This window comes from Hypanus sabinus, chromosome 18, assembly GCF_030144855.1.
Source record: "Hypanus sabinus isolate sHypSab1 chromosome 18, sHypSab1.hap1, whole genome shotgun sequence".
Classification (NCBI taxonomy): Eukaryota; Metazoa; Chordata; class Chondrichthyes; order Myliobatiformes; family Dasyatidae; genus Hypanus; species Hypanus sabinus.
In genome coordinates this window covers 36,474,360-36,486,463 of record NC_082723.1, presented here as the reverse complement: position 1 = coordinate 36,486,463, position 12,104 = coordinate 36,474,360, and positions in this window count along the sequence as shown.

Here is a 12,104-nt window from a genome sequence, read left to right as displayed (position 1 = left end):
GCAGCTGAGCTCACAATTACATCTATTGCAGACCCATGCAGATTGCAACAAGGGACAGAATATGTTAAATTTTACTGTATCTTGCCATCAGTTTAACATATTTGGGCACAATTTTACATTCTTCCAAAGACTACAAAACATCTGACCTGCGATGAGCAGTGCAACAACATAACTGCTGGTGTATGCCGTGCAAGTGGAAAAGTTGGCGAAAACTCAAGGTAACGTGGTCCAGTGGATTTGCACACTATCGGAAGGTTCAACCCCTGGTCAGGGACTTGACCACATAATCAGAGCAATGCTCTAATCCTTTACTTATGGAGCACAGCACTGTCAGCAGTATCATTTTCCAGATAAAATGACAAACACTATCTACCATCTCAAATCCTGTAACATTATTTCATTGATTTCTCTCCCATCTATTGGAGTTCCTCAAAGATGTGATTGGTCAGAGGGAAAAGTGAAACCCTTGGATATTTGAACTTCCAGTAACCGTCAGTAAAGTTCTGCAGAGGAGGTTAATCAACAAGGTCAGAATTTGGACCCAATATTCTGCCATGGATTGAAAATTGGTTATTAGACAGAAAGGAATGAATGGAAAGAAGTAAGTCATTCTTAGCTGGATGGAGAAGTAACAAGTGCGGTCATCATCATCATTATGTGCCACGTCGTATGACATGGATGATCATGGTCTTCCAATTACTATAATTGTTCTTGGCAATCTTTTCTACATAAGTTGTTTGCCATTGCCTTCTTCTGAGTAGTACCTTTACAAGACAGGTGACCACAGCCATTATTAATACTCTTCAGAAGCCTGTGGTCCCATAACCAGGACCCCTCCTCCTTCCCTTTCTCCTATGATCCACTCTCCTATTGGATTCTTTTTTCTTCAGTCCTTGACCTTTCCCATTAGCTGGATTAACCTATCACCTCCAGCTAGCCTCTTTCCCCTCTCCCACCTCTATTCTGACATCTGCCCCCATCCTTCCCCGTCCTGAGGAAGAGCTTCTGCCCAAAACATCAACTATCTATTCTTTTCCATCGATGCTGCCTGACCCGCTGAGTGCCTCCAGCATTTTCTGTGTGTGTTGCTTGTAATATGCACCAACTGCTCATATCCACCACCTGCTAACAGGGCTTGATGTGACCCTGACTGGGCTAAGCAGGCGCTACACTTTGTCCAAGTGTGACCTGCAGGCTAGCGGAGGAAAGGAGCACCTAACACCTCCTTTGGTGGAGACGTATCTCCATCCAAACCTGAGAGGAATGTCAGGGATTAATGCTTGGACCACAGCAATTCACAGTTTATGTAAACAATTTAGCCAAAATTTGCTGACAATATGGAATCCCAAGTAGAGAGGAAAATGTAAAACTCTTTATGGACAAGCTGAGGGGAAACAGTGAGACCATTGCAAATGGAATATAGTATGTGAAAAATGTAAGGTTGTGCACAGAACTGCAGAAAGAGTATTAAATGGTGAGAGGTGGTTAGTTGGTTTTGATGTTATACAACCTGTTTATGCTTATACATCAGTCACTGAAAAATAACATGCAAATGCAGCAAGTAATTCAGAGCGTGAATGGTATGTGAGCCTTCTTGCAAGGGGATTTGAATGTAGAAACAAGTGAGTCTTACTGGAATTGTACAGTGCCTTAAGTGAGAATGCAGACTATATTTTTGGTCTCTGTACTTAAGAAAGAATGTACTTGGGGATAAACTTGTCACAGAGAGTGATGTGAAGAATCAGAATCAGGTTTAATATCACCGGCATATATTATGAAAGTTGTTAACTTAGTGGCAGCAGTACAATGCAATACATGATAAAATAAATTAATATATGGATTACAGTAGGTATGTATATGCAAATTAACTATTTAAATTCAGTATAGTAGTGCAAAGACAGAAGTAAAAAAAGTGAGGTAGTGTTCATGGGTTCCAATGTCCATTTAGAAATTGGAAGGCAAAATGGAAGAAGCTTTTCCTGAATTGCTGAGTGTGTGCCTCCAGGCTTCTGTACCTCCTTCTTGATGGTAACAATGAGAAAAGGGCATGTACTGGGTGAAGGGGGTCCTTAATAATGACACTGCCTTTCTGAGGCACTGCTCCTTGAAGATATTTTGGATACATACTATGGAGGCTTTTCCCTGTCGTTCATTAGAATAGCTCTGAAGGTGCTGGGTTTGCCATATGTGGAGAGATTGAGTAGACAATGTCCTTAAGAGTTGCAAAGAATGGGAAAAAATTATATCAAAACTTTAAAATTTGTTAAAGGCTTGACAGGCTAAATATAGGGATCGAAGAACCTACTGTCAAGAAGCACAATTTGAAAATGAGTAAGTCATTAAAAAAAGTGATTTTTTTTCACTCTGAAAATCGTGTATCTATGGAATGCTTTACCCTGGAGGACTGTGGTGCCTGTGTTCATTCAAAACAGATTGATAGAGGGATTCAAAAGATGAGGGGATAGTAATGGAAAGAAGCTGTGGTGTAAAATGGCAAAATAGACTCAAAGGGCTGGATCATCTGCCTCCATCTATTTCTATGTTCTCATAAAAAGTGTAATGGAAATGAAACCTTACTTTTTTAACTTTCCTTTTACAATAATAATCAAAAGAGAAAAAAAAAACTGACAGTCAATAAATCAGTTTGTGTATTTAATGTATTGGGAAGGCAGAGTGCACTCTGTCAAATTCTGCTTAAATAAACTCTTCAAGGGCTTTGCAGAAGAATTGCTCACAAGTCTAATTCTTAATTCTCAATCACAGTCAGATTAAATGCCAGGTGCACAGATGGGTTTTGAGGCTCCTTAATCCAATAATCAATTTAATTAATCCTAATTCTCATTCCCTTTATTAAGTTTCTGTTATCCAGCCACCTCTCTATAGCAAAAATTTTATACAACCAGTCATTCCCCAGGACAGTCCTTCAAGGAAGATTTTTTTTTAATCACCACTTCACTGCTTTAAGGTTAGTGCTGTGATTTATGTCACTAATGTCTGATGAAATCCCTCAGCTACCTTTGTGAAACTTCAATTAGTATTAAGACAGAGTTTATTAATGCAAGTTAAGAATATAAGGAGTCGGCGCAGGAACAAATCTTGTAGACCTCAAGCCTATTTATCTGTTTAATAATATTATGACAGATCTTTTGCCACAATTTCAATTTCCCATTCTGTCTCCCAGGACTCATTTGTGTTTGATTTTGCTGTTAGAACTGGAGCTTGTTTCATAAAATGGTGGTTTCCTATTGCTCTAAACATGTTGTCTTTCTTTCCTCAATCTACTTCTCCAACCAAGTTTATGTTATTGCCCCTGTAAACCTTCTTTGGATAATTTACTTCAGTACAGGTGCTACAGAATTGCTTTTTTTTGTGACATGGTTGCTCTAAACTGCCATATATTATGGATTTGTTGGTTTGTGAGGGGCCAGTTTTTGCTGTGTTATTTCATTGTTGGCATTAATCACCAACCCAAACTCTAAAATGTGTGAATGGAGGATACCAGAACCTTAGGAGTCACAGTCATAGAGAGCTAAAAGGAGAAACATAATCTTTGGCTCATTGATTCTGCAGTGACCATTAACCACCATTTACGCTAATCCCAGAATGATTTTGATTGTTTGTTCAAGGAATGGGAAGAGAATCTTCATCCCCAATTGCCCCTGCGAGATTCGGAGATTTTAAGAGTCTGAAGACAATAACCAGATGAAGAATGTTCTTGGCCTGAAATGTTGACTGTTTATTCCTCTTAATAGATGTTGCCTGATCTGCTGAGTTCCTCCAGCATTTTATGCGTTGCCCTGGATTTCCAGTATCTGAAGAGTCTCTTATTTTTATAAACACATAGTTATAACAACACACACGAAGCCATTCTGCCCATTGTCTCCATGTCAATATTAGGGGAGGATTCCCATTAATTCCATTTTCCCCATCCTTATCTTCTTGTCCTGTGCAACTTATTCTGTCAATATGCCCATTATAGACAATAGACAATAGGTGCAGAAGTAGACCATTCGGCCCCTCGAGTCTGCACCGCCATTCTGAGATCATGGCTGATCATTCACTATCAATACCCAGTCCCTGCCTTGTCCCCATATCCCTTGATTCCCCTATCCATCAGATATCTATCCAGCTCCTTCTTGAAAGCATCCAGAGAATTGGCCTCCACCGTCTTCCGAGGCAGTGCATTCCACACCTCCACAACTCTCTGGGAGAAGAAGCTCTTCCTCAACTCTGTTTTAAATAACTGACCTCTTATTCTCAATCCATGCCCTCTGGTACTGGACTCTCCCAACATCTGGAACATATTTCCTGCCTCAATCCTATCAAATCCTTTAATTATCTTAAACATTTCAATCAGATCCCCTCTCAATCTCCTCAATTCCAGCGAGTACAAGCCCAATCTCTCCAATCTCTCTGCGTAAGACAGCCCTGCCATCCCAGGAATCAACCTAGTGAATCTATGCTGCACTTCCTCAATTGCCAGAATGTCCTTCCTTAAACCTGGAGACCAAAACTGTACACAATATTCCAGGTGTGGTCTCACCAGGGCCCTGTACAAATGCAAAAGAACATCCTTGCTCTTGTATTCAATTCCCCTTGTAACAAAGGCCAACATTCCATTTGCCCTCTTCACTGCCTGTTGCACTTGCTCATTCACCTTCATTGACTGGTGAACTAGGACTCCTAGGTCTCTTTGCAATTCTCCCTTACCTAACTCGACACCGTTCAGACAATACTCTGCCCTCTTGTTCCAGCTTCCAAAGTGGATAACTTCACATTTATTCACATTGAATGACATCTGCCAAGTAACTGCCCACTCACTCAGCCTATCCAAGTCTCCCTGTATTCTCCTAACGTCCTCTTCGCATGTCACACTGCCACCCAGTTTAGTATCGTCAGCAAACTTGCTGATATAGTTTTCAATGCCCTCATCTAAATCATTGACATCAATTGTAAAGAGCTGTGGTCCCAATACAGAGCCCTGTGGTACCCCACTAGTCACCTCCAGCCAGTCTGAGAAACACCCATTCACTGCTACCCTTTGCTTTCTATCTGCCAACCAGTTTTCTATCCATGTTGAAACCCTGCCCCCAATGCCATGAGCTCTGATTTTACTCACCAATCTCCTATGTGGCACCTTATCGAATGCCTTCTGAAAATCTAGGTACACAACATCTTCTGGCTTACCCTCATCTAACATCCTTGTTACACCCTCAAAAAACTCCAACAGATTATCTCCCTATTGATTCATTTTCCCATTAACTAGAGAGTGATAATTTACAACTTATTGGATTATTTTTGAAATGTGGGGAAAAATGGGGCACCTAGAGGAAACATACTGTTACAGGAGAAAGTGTATGGGCCCAATGTTCTATCACCATCCATTTTGGGGCTAATTGATTCCCCAGGTGAGTTGTCACACACTACTTAGTGGATTCCGACTTCCATGGGCACCATCCTGCTGTCCATATCAACCAACACCTTTTGCCTAGCCTGTTGACCATCAGCATTAGGTACCTTGTCATGACCGTCATGGGGGATTTCAATATGCAAGTACATTGGGAAAATCAAGCTGTTGCTGGATTGTGAGAGAAGGAATTTGTAGGAATGCCTATGAGATGGCTTTTGAGGTTGAGCTCACTAGGGAAAAGGTAATTTTGGATTGGAAATTGTGCAATGAACCAGATTTGATTAGGAGCTTAAGCTAAAGGAATGCTTAGGAGGCAGTCATGCATAATATGATAGAATTCATCTTGCTGTTTGGTAGGAGGAAGCTAAAATCAGATGTATTAGTATTACAGTGGAGTAAAGGGAACTACAGAGGCATGAGAGTGGAGCTGGCCAAACTTGACTGGAAGGGGCACCATCAGGGATGATGGCAAAACTGGAGTTCCTGGGAATATTTTGCAAGTTGCAAGATAGATGCACCTCAAAGAAGAAGAAATATTCTAAAGGGAGGATGAGGCAACAATGTCTGATAAGGGAAGACAAAGACAGCATAAAAGCAAAGGGAGTACATAAAGTATCACAAAAATTGGTGGGAAACTGGAGGACTGGAAAACTTTTAAAAACCAATAGAGGGCAACTAAAAAAAACACTAAAGAGAGAAAAGATGAAAGACCTCAAAGGTTGTGGGGAGAAGACAAAATAATGGGTTTGAGAGAGATAGTAAATCTGCTATGATGGAATGGCAGAACAGACTTGACAGATCAAGTAACCTAATTCTGCTCCATACAGTCAGCACCCATCAAGGTCTCATAGTTGGAATTGAACTCATTTTAAATTTCTTATCCAGATCTACTGAAGAAGTAATTGAGTAGTAATTTACTGGTAAGCAATTACCATGATTATATTACTGAGTTACTTATCCAACAATATAACTGCAAAATCACAGGCAGTAGCTCTACTAACTTCTGTGCAACATGGGTATGCTGCTTGTCTACATGCTGTTTTATCCCATTCTTTTTCCCAAGACATTTTTCCCCTTTCACAGATATTATTCACAGGAAAAATGATCCCAAGAACAAAGCCTCAGTCAAATCCCTTTAAAGGTACCCTGTCAGTTCTAGGTAAATCAGCAGGAATCACACCAGGATTTGGAGGGTGAAATTATAAGGATGGATTGCATACAGTGAGCCAGAAGGTAACGTAATTCGATGTTTAACTTAGAAGAATTAGGTCGTGGTAATGGATGAAGGGGCGGGCTGAATCTAATGAGTGGAAGATGGACGCAATCAGGATAATGGAGACAAACTCATTCTCTGCTTGTGAGAGGTAAGACCTCCAAGAGGACCACAACCTAGCTGTGGATTGGAGCTTGTGTGCCTCAATGACCTGGAAAGCTATGCTGGCTGGAATCAGGGCTTTATGCTTTGGCTCATGGTAGGGTCACCCATGCCAAACAGGTCAAAGAGGCCAGACTAAGACTGGTCCAGTGGTTCTCCAGGTTCAGGGGTTCAGCTGATGGCTAACAACATGGACTGGTCAAATGAAACAGCAATGAAGAATTCTTCTACATCTGCGTGCAATGGCATTCCTGAGTTTTCACTTGGGACTTGCATGGCTGACAGTAGTGAAAACTGAGAGAAAGCTACTGATATTATAAAGGTAGCCCTGTACACTGCCAAGACCAAGGCCAAAATTGGTATCTGGGCCAAGGACAGACAGAGATGGAGGACCTTCATTGCTGCTCTAGACGTCAGTGGTATATCGGGCAGTAAGTAAGTAAAAGAGCCGAGGAAAAGGAGGACTTGCCTTGTGATCTGAGCCAGGCCATACTGGAAGAGAACAGAAATGTCCTCAAATGGCGAAAGATGAGGAGAATATGGAATACTCTCCTCCTAAAAGGTTTCAGTTGTGAGTGGAACTGAAGTGACATTTTCAAGACTGGGAGTGGGACAATTTTTATTGGGTAAAGGATAAATACTAAAGATGAAGTTAAAAGTAAACCATGATTTAATTTAACTGCAGAGCAGAACTGATGGGCTGAATGGTCAACTCCTGTTATTTTATTCAATCACTGACAAAAATGCAATTTCACTCCATTTAGACACAAGCAGGTGAACTGATAAATAGTTTATGGCTAAAATGTATGATGTTCAAGGTAACATAAAAAGGATTTTAAGGATGTTTAATGAAACTGAAATTGTGGGCCCATTAAGTGGAGAAGATTCCCTCAGAGGAAACCATGGGGAATTACAAATAACCAGCTCCAAGATCTCTGTAATGGACAGGGGCCATTTCTGTTCCCGTGCATATGAAACGTTGTGTCATAAATCCTCCCTGCCCTTCCTCCTCTCCAGTAAACCTCTTCACCCACCCCGGTCTCTCCAGTCTTTTTTTTTTGCTTCTTCCTAAAATCCTTGTTTTTCTTTCTTTTTCCTCTTGTTCCCACACACCTCCCAGCACTTCTTTTCTGCTCTGTCCCTCAGATTTCCCTTGCCTTTCCCCTTAAGAATAGGTGATCTAACATCAGGGAAATATATACTGAATGGTGCCAGAGAAAGGCAATATCATGAAGGATCCTAAAATAGAGAAAGGCCAATATTGAAGGTATCTGGCAAATGTGGATTGGGAAAGGCTGCTTTCTGGCAAAGGTGTGCTTGGTCAGTGGAAGGCTTCAAAATTGCAATTTTGAGAGTACAAAGGTTGTATGTACCTGTCAGAATAAAAGGTAAAACATTGGTTTTCAAGAGATATCGAGGCCCTGGTTAAGAAATAAAAGGAGGTGCATAACAGGTATAGGCAGGTAAGAATAAATGAGATGCTTGTAGAGTACAAGAAATGCAAGAGAACACTTAAGAACTAAACCAGGATGGCTGAAAGAAGGCAGGGTGGGTCTTACACAGAGAATGGTAGGACGCCTCAGGAGTGTGGTAGAACAAAGGGATTTGGGAATACAGGTCCATAATTCATTGAAAGTGGCATCATGGGTAGATAGGGTCATAAAGAAAGCTTTTGGCACATTGGCTTTCATAAATCTAAGTGTTGAGTACAGGAGGTGGGAAGTTATATTGAAGTTGGTTAAGACATTGGTGAGACCTAATTTGGAGAATTAGGTTTTGGTCACCTACCGACAGGAAAGATATAAACAAGGTTGAAAGATTACAGTGAAAATTTACAAGGATATTACTGGGACTGGAGGACCTGAATTATGAGGAAAGATTGAATAAGTTTGGACATTATTATTTGGAATGAAGAAGACTGAGGGGATATTTGATAGTGGTATACAAAATTATGAGTGGTATCGAAAGGGTAAATGCAAGCAAGCTCTTTCCACTGAAGTTGGGTGGGACTACAACTGGAGTTTATGGGTTAAGGGTGAAAGGAGAGACGTTTAAGAGGAACGTGAGGGAAAGTCTCTTCACTCAGAGGGTCATGAGAGTGTGAAACAAGTGGTGTATGTGATATCAACGTTTAAGATAAATTCGGATAGGTGTATGGATGGTAGTGGTATGGAGAGCTGTGGTCTCAGTGCAGGTTGATGGGAGTAGGCAGTTTAAATGGTTTGGCATGGACTAGATGGCCCAAAGGGCCTGTATTCTTCTAGGACTCTGAGACTCTATCCCACCCACCCTATTTATAGACTGTGATCCACTCCTGTCAGGGAAGGGCTACACAGCATCCACATCAGGACCACTAGACTGAAAAACAATTACTTTCCCCGAGCAATCAGGCTGATCACCAGCCCTCCACCCCCCAATTCCACTACATACACATCATCTAGTGTCATTTTATGTGTATGCAATCAATCTATGTATATAGCAGTTACTTGTACAATGTGTTTTATTAGATTGCTTTTATATATTTATTGTGTTTTCTTTTTTTATTGCATTCTTTATGCTTATTGTGTTTTTATGTTACAGCAGATCCAGAATAACTATCATTTTGTTCAGCTGAATGCAAGAATTCAGCAAAGGAGAACCAATGTATTGGCAATGAAAGGGAAATTAGAGGATCAGTACAATCCAGCAAGAAGAGTGAATGCTTGCTGACTGTAAGAGCTTCTTTCTAAAGGAAAGGGTTATCTAGAATAAGTGAGGTCGCTTCAAGAGGGTGAACCATTACAAGGCATCAGATCTTGTTGGTGTACCTGGCCAGATACTGAAAACTGTGCCAACCATCTGGCTGGAGTGTTGAAGAACATCTTGAACCTCTTACTAACAAGAGAGTCCTGCCAAAGGCTTTTGGCCTGAAAAGTTGACAGTACTCTTTTTCCATAGATGCCACCTGGCCTGTTGAGTTCCTCCGTGGGGGGGGGGGGCTGTGTGTGTGTGTGTGTGTGTGGCTTGAACCTCACACTGTGGTCTGAGGTTCCCACCTGTTTCAAAAAGGCAGCAATCATACCAGCGCCCAAGAAGAACAGGGTAAGCTGCCTCCACAACTATCAACTGGTAGCACTCACAATGGAGTGCATCAAGAGGTTGGTTATGGCTAGAATTAACCTCCGCCAGGACCTAGACCCACTGTAATTTGCCTCCTGCTGCCACAGGTCTCCAGTGGATGCAATTTCGTTGTGCTTTGAAGCACTTAGGCAACAGTTTGTTTATTATTGATTATAGGTCAGCTTTCAAGACCAGCATTCCCTTAGTATTAATTACCAAGCTTCCATACCTGGGTCTCTGTTCCTCCTTCACAACAACAACCATTTACTCAACATCAGCAAAACCTAAGAGCTGATTATTGACCACAGCAGGAGGAAACTGGAGGTCCATTAGCCAGTGCTCAACAATTGATTGAAGGTGGAAAGGTCAGTTGCTTAGAATTCCTTGGCATTATCATTTTAGAGGATCTGTCATGGGAATGTCATGTGGTGCCCTTGCAAAAGAAGCACAGCAGCACCTCTACTCTTGTACAGGTTTGTGCCATCTCAGTCTTTGTCAAACTTCTATAGATGCACAGTGGAGAATATCCATCCTGGTTGCATCAACGGCCTGCTGTGGAAGCACCAACACCAGTGAGCAGAAGAGCCTATAAAATGCAATGGACACAGCCCAGTCTATCACAGGGGAAGCCCTCGCCACCACTGAGCACATCTACAAGGAGTGCTGCCACAGGAAATTGGCATCCATCATCAAGAACACCCCACATTCCAGGCCATGCTCTCTTCTCACTGCTGCCATCGTGAAGGAAGTACAGATGCCTTTAGTCCCACACCAATAGACTGAAGAACAGTTATTACTCTTCAACCTTCAGGCTCCTGAAACAATGTCATTAATTTCACTAACCCCAATGCTAATTACACAATCTGTTGACTCATTTTTAAGGACTATGCAACCCATGTTCTCAGATTGATCTACCTATTATTGTTTTTCTTTTAGTATTAGCATAGTTTGTCATCTTTTGTTTGTTTATTTGTTCCTCTTTCTTTGTGTGTTCTTCATTGATTCTACTGTGTTTCTTTGTATCTGTGCTGAATGCCTGCAAGACAATGAACCTCAGGTTAGTATATGGTGACATGTTACTTTTATATTTAAAAAAAAAAGTAGAAACATTGGAACCTACAGCCCATTACAGGCCCGTCAGCCCGCAATGTTGTGTTGTCCATGTAACCTACTCTAGAAACTGCCTAGAATTTCCCTACCACAAAAATGTCATGTAATATTGGGCCAGGCCGTCTCCTTCCAAGAATCTTTCAAATATGAATCCTACTACTCGTTTTGCTGAATAAAGACTTCTGCACCCTATCCCTGTTATATGAGAGGGATACGTTCCTCATGGTTGACGCATAGCATGGAAACGCATTATGTGAATAATTATTTAAATAGAGAAAATAGGGATGCATTCTGGAGAGCTTCCTAAATATGATTTATCTGTAAGTTTTTCACATTTTCATACCATTATGACACAAAAACAGTACCATAAGGTAACATTCGTATTATATTTAATCAATTTAAGGTAATATTCAACATAATAAATCATAGAGAGTTAACAGTGTACAGTACTCTCCAACAGTGACAGGTGTGTTCACTCCGGGAGATGAGTGGTTGTGCAGTGGTTTACATGGATGAAGTGGATGGTTGTGGGTCGTCAGGATCATCAAGGACAGCAAGGGGTGAAGGAAGACTCACAGAACTCTCTGGCAAGTTAGTGGAACTCTCAGAACTGCCAGTAGCAGGAGATGTGACAAGTGCGGAGTGCTCAGGTGGAGGTGGAGTTGGTGTGGATGACACCAGTTTGAAGAAAGTGGTGAGAGTTGTTTGCTTGGCAGCATTTTGTTTTTCAGCATAAATGTGCTTGTAGGGAAGAAGGATTGATTGCAGGGAACATCTGAAATGCTGACTCCATTCTAAACTTGGGTCCTTGTCCATCAACATTTGTGCCAAGTGTTCCCCAGCCTTAAAAAAAATTCTGCCAGTTGCTTCACCGTAAAATCCTTCACTTGCAATTCACCGTAAAAAATATGCCTTGAACGTGGATATCACACCTTGGTCAAGTGGTTGAATCAGCAATGTTGTGTTAGGCGGCAGGTAACACACTGTTATGTTAGGATGAATGCTGTCCAAATGTTGAGGATGGGTTGGCACATTGTCAAGCAACAAAAGAACTTTAAAGGCAAGATTCTGTTCCCAGTAGTAGCATTCAGCCTCAACAGCAAAATGTTT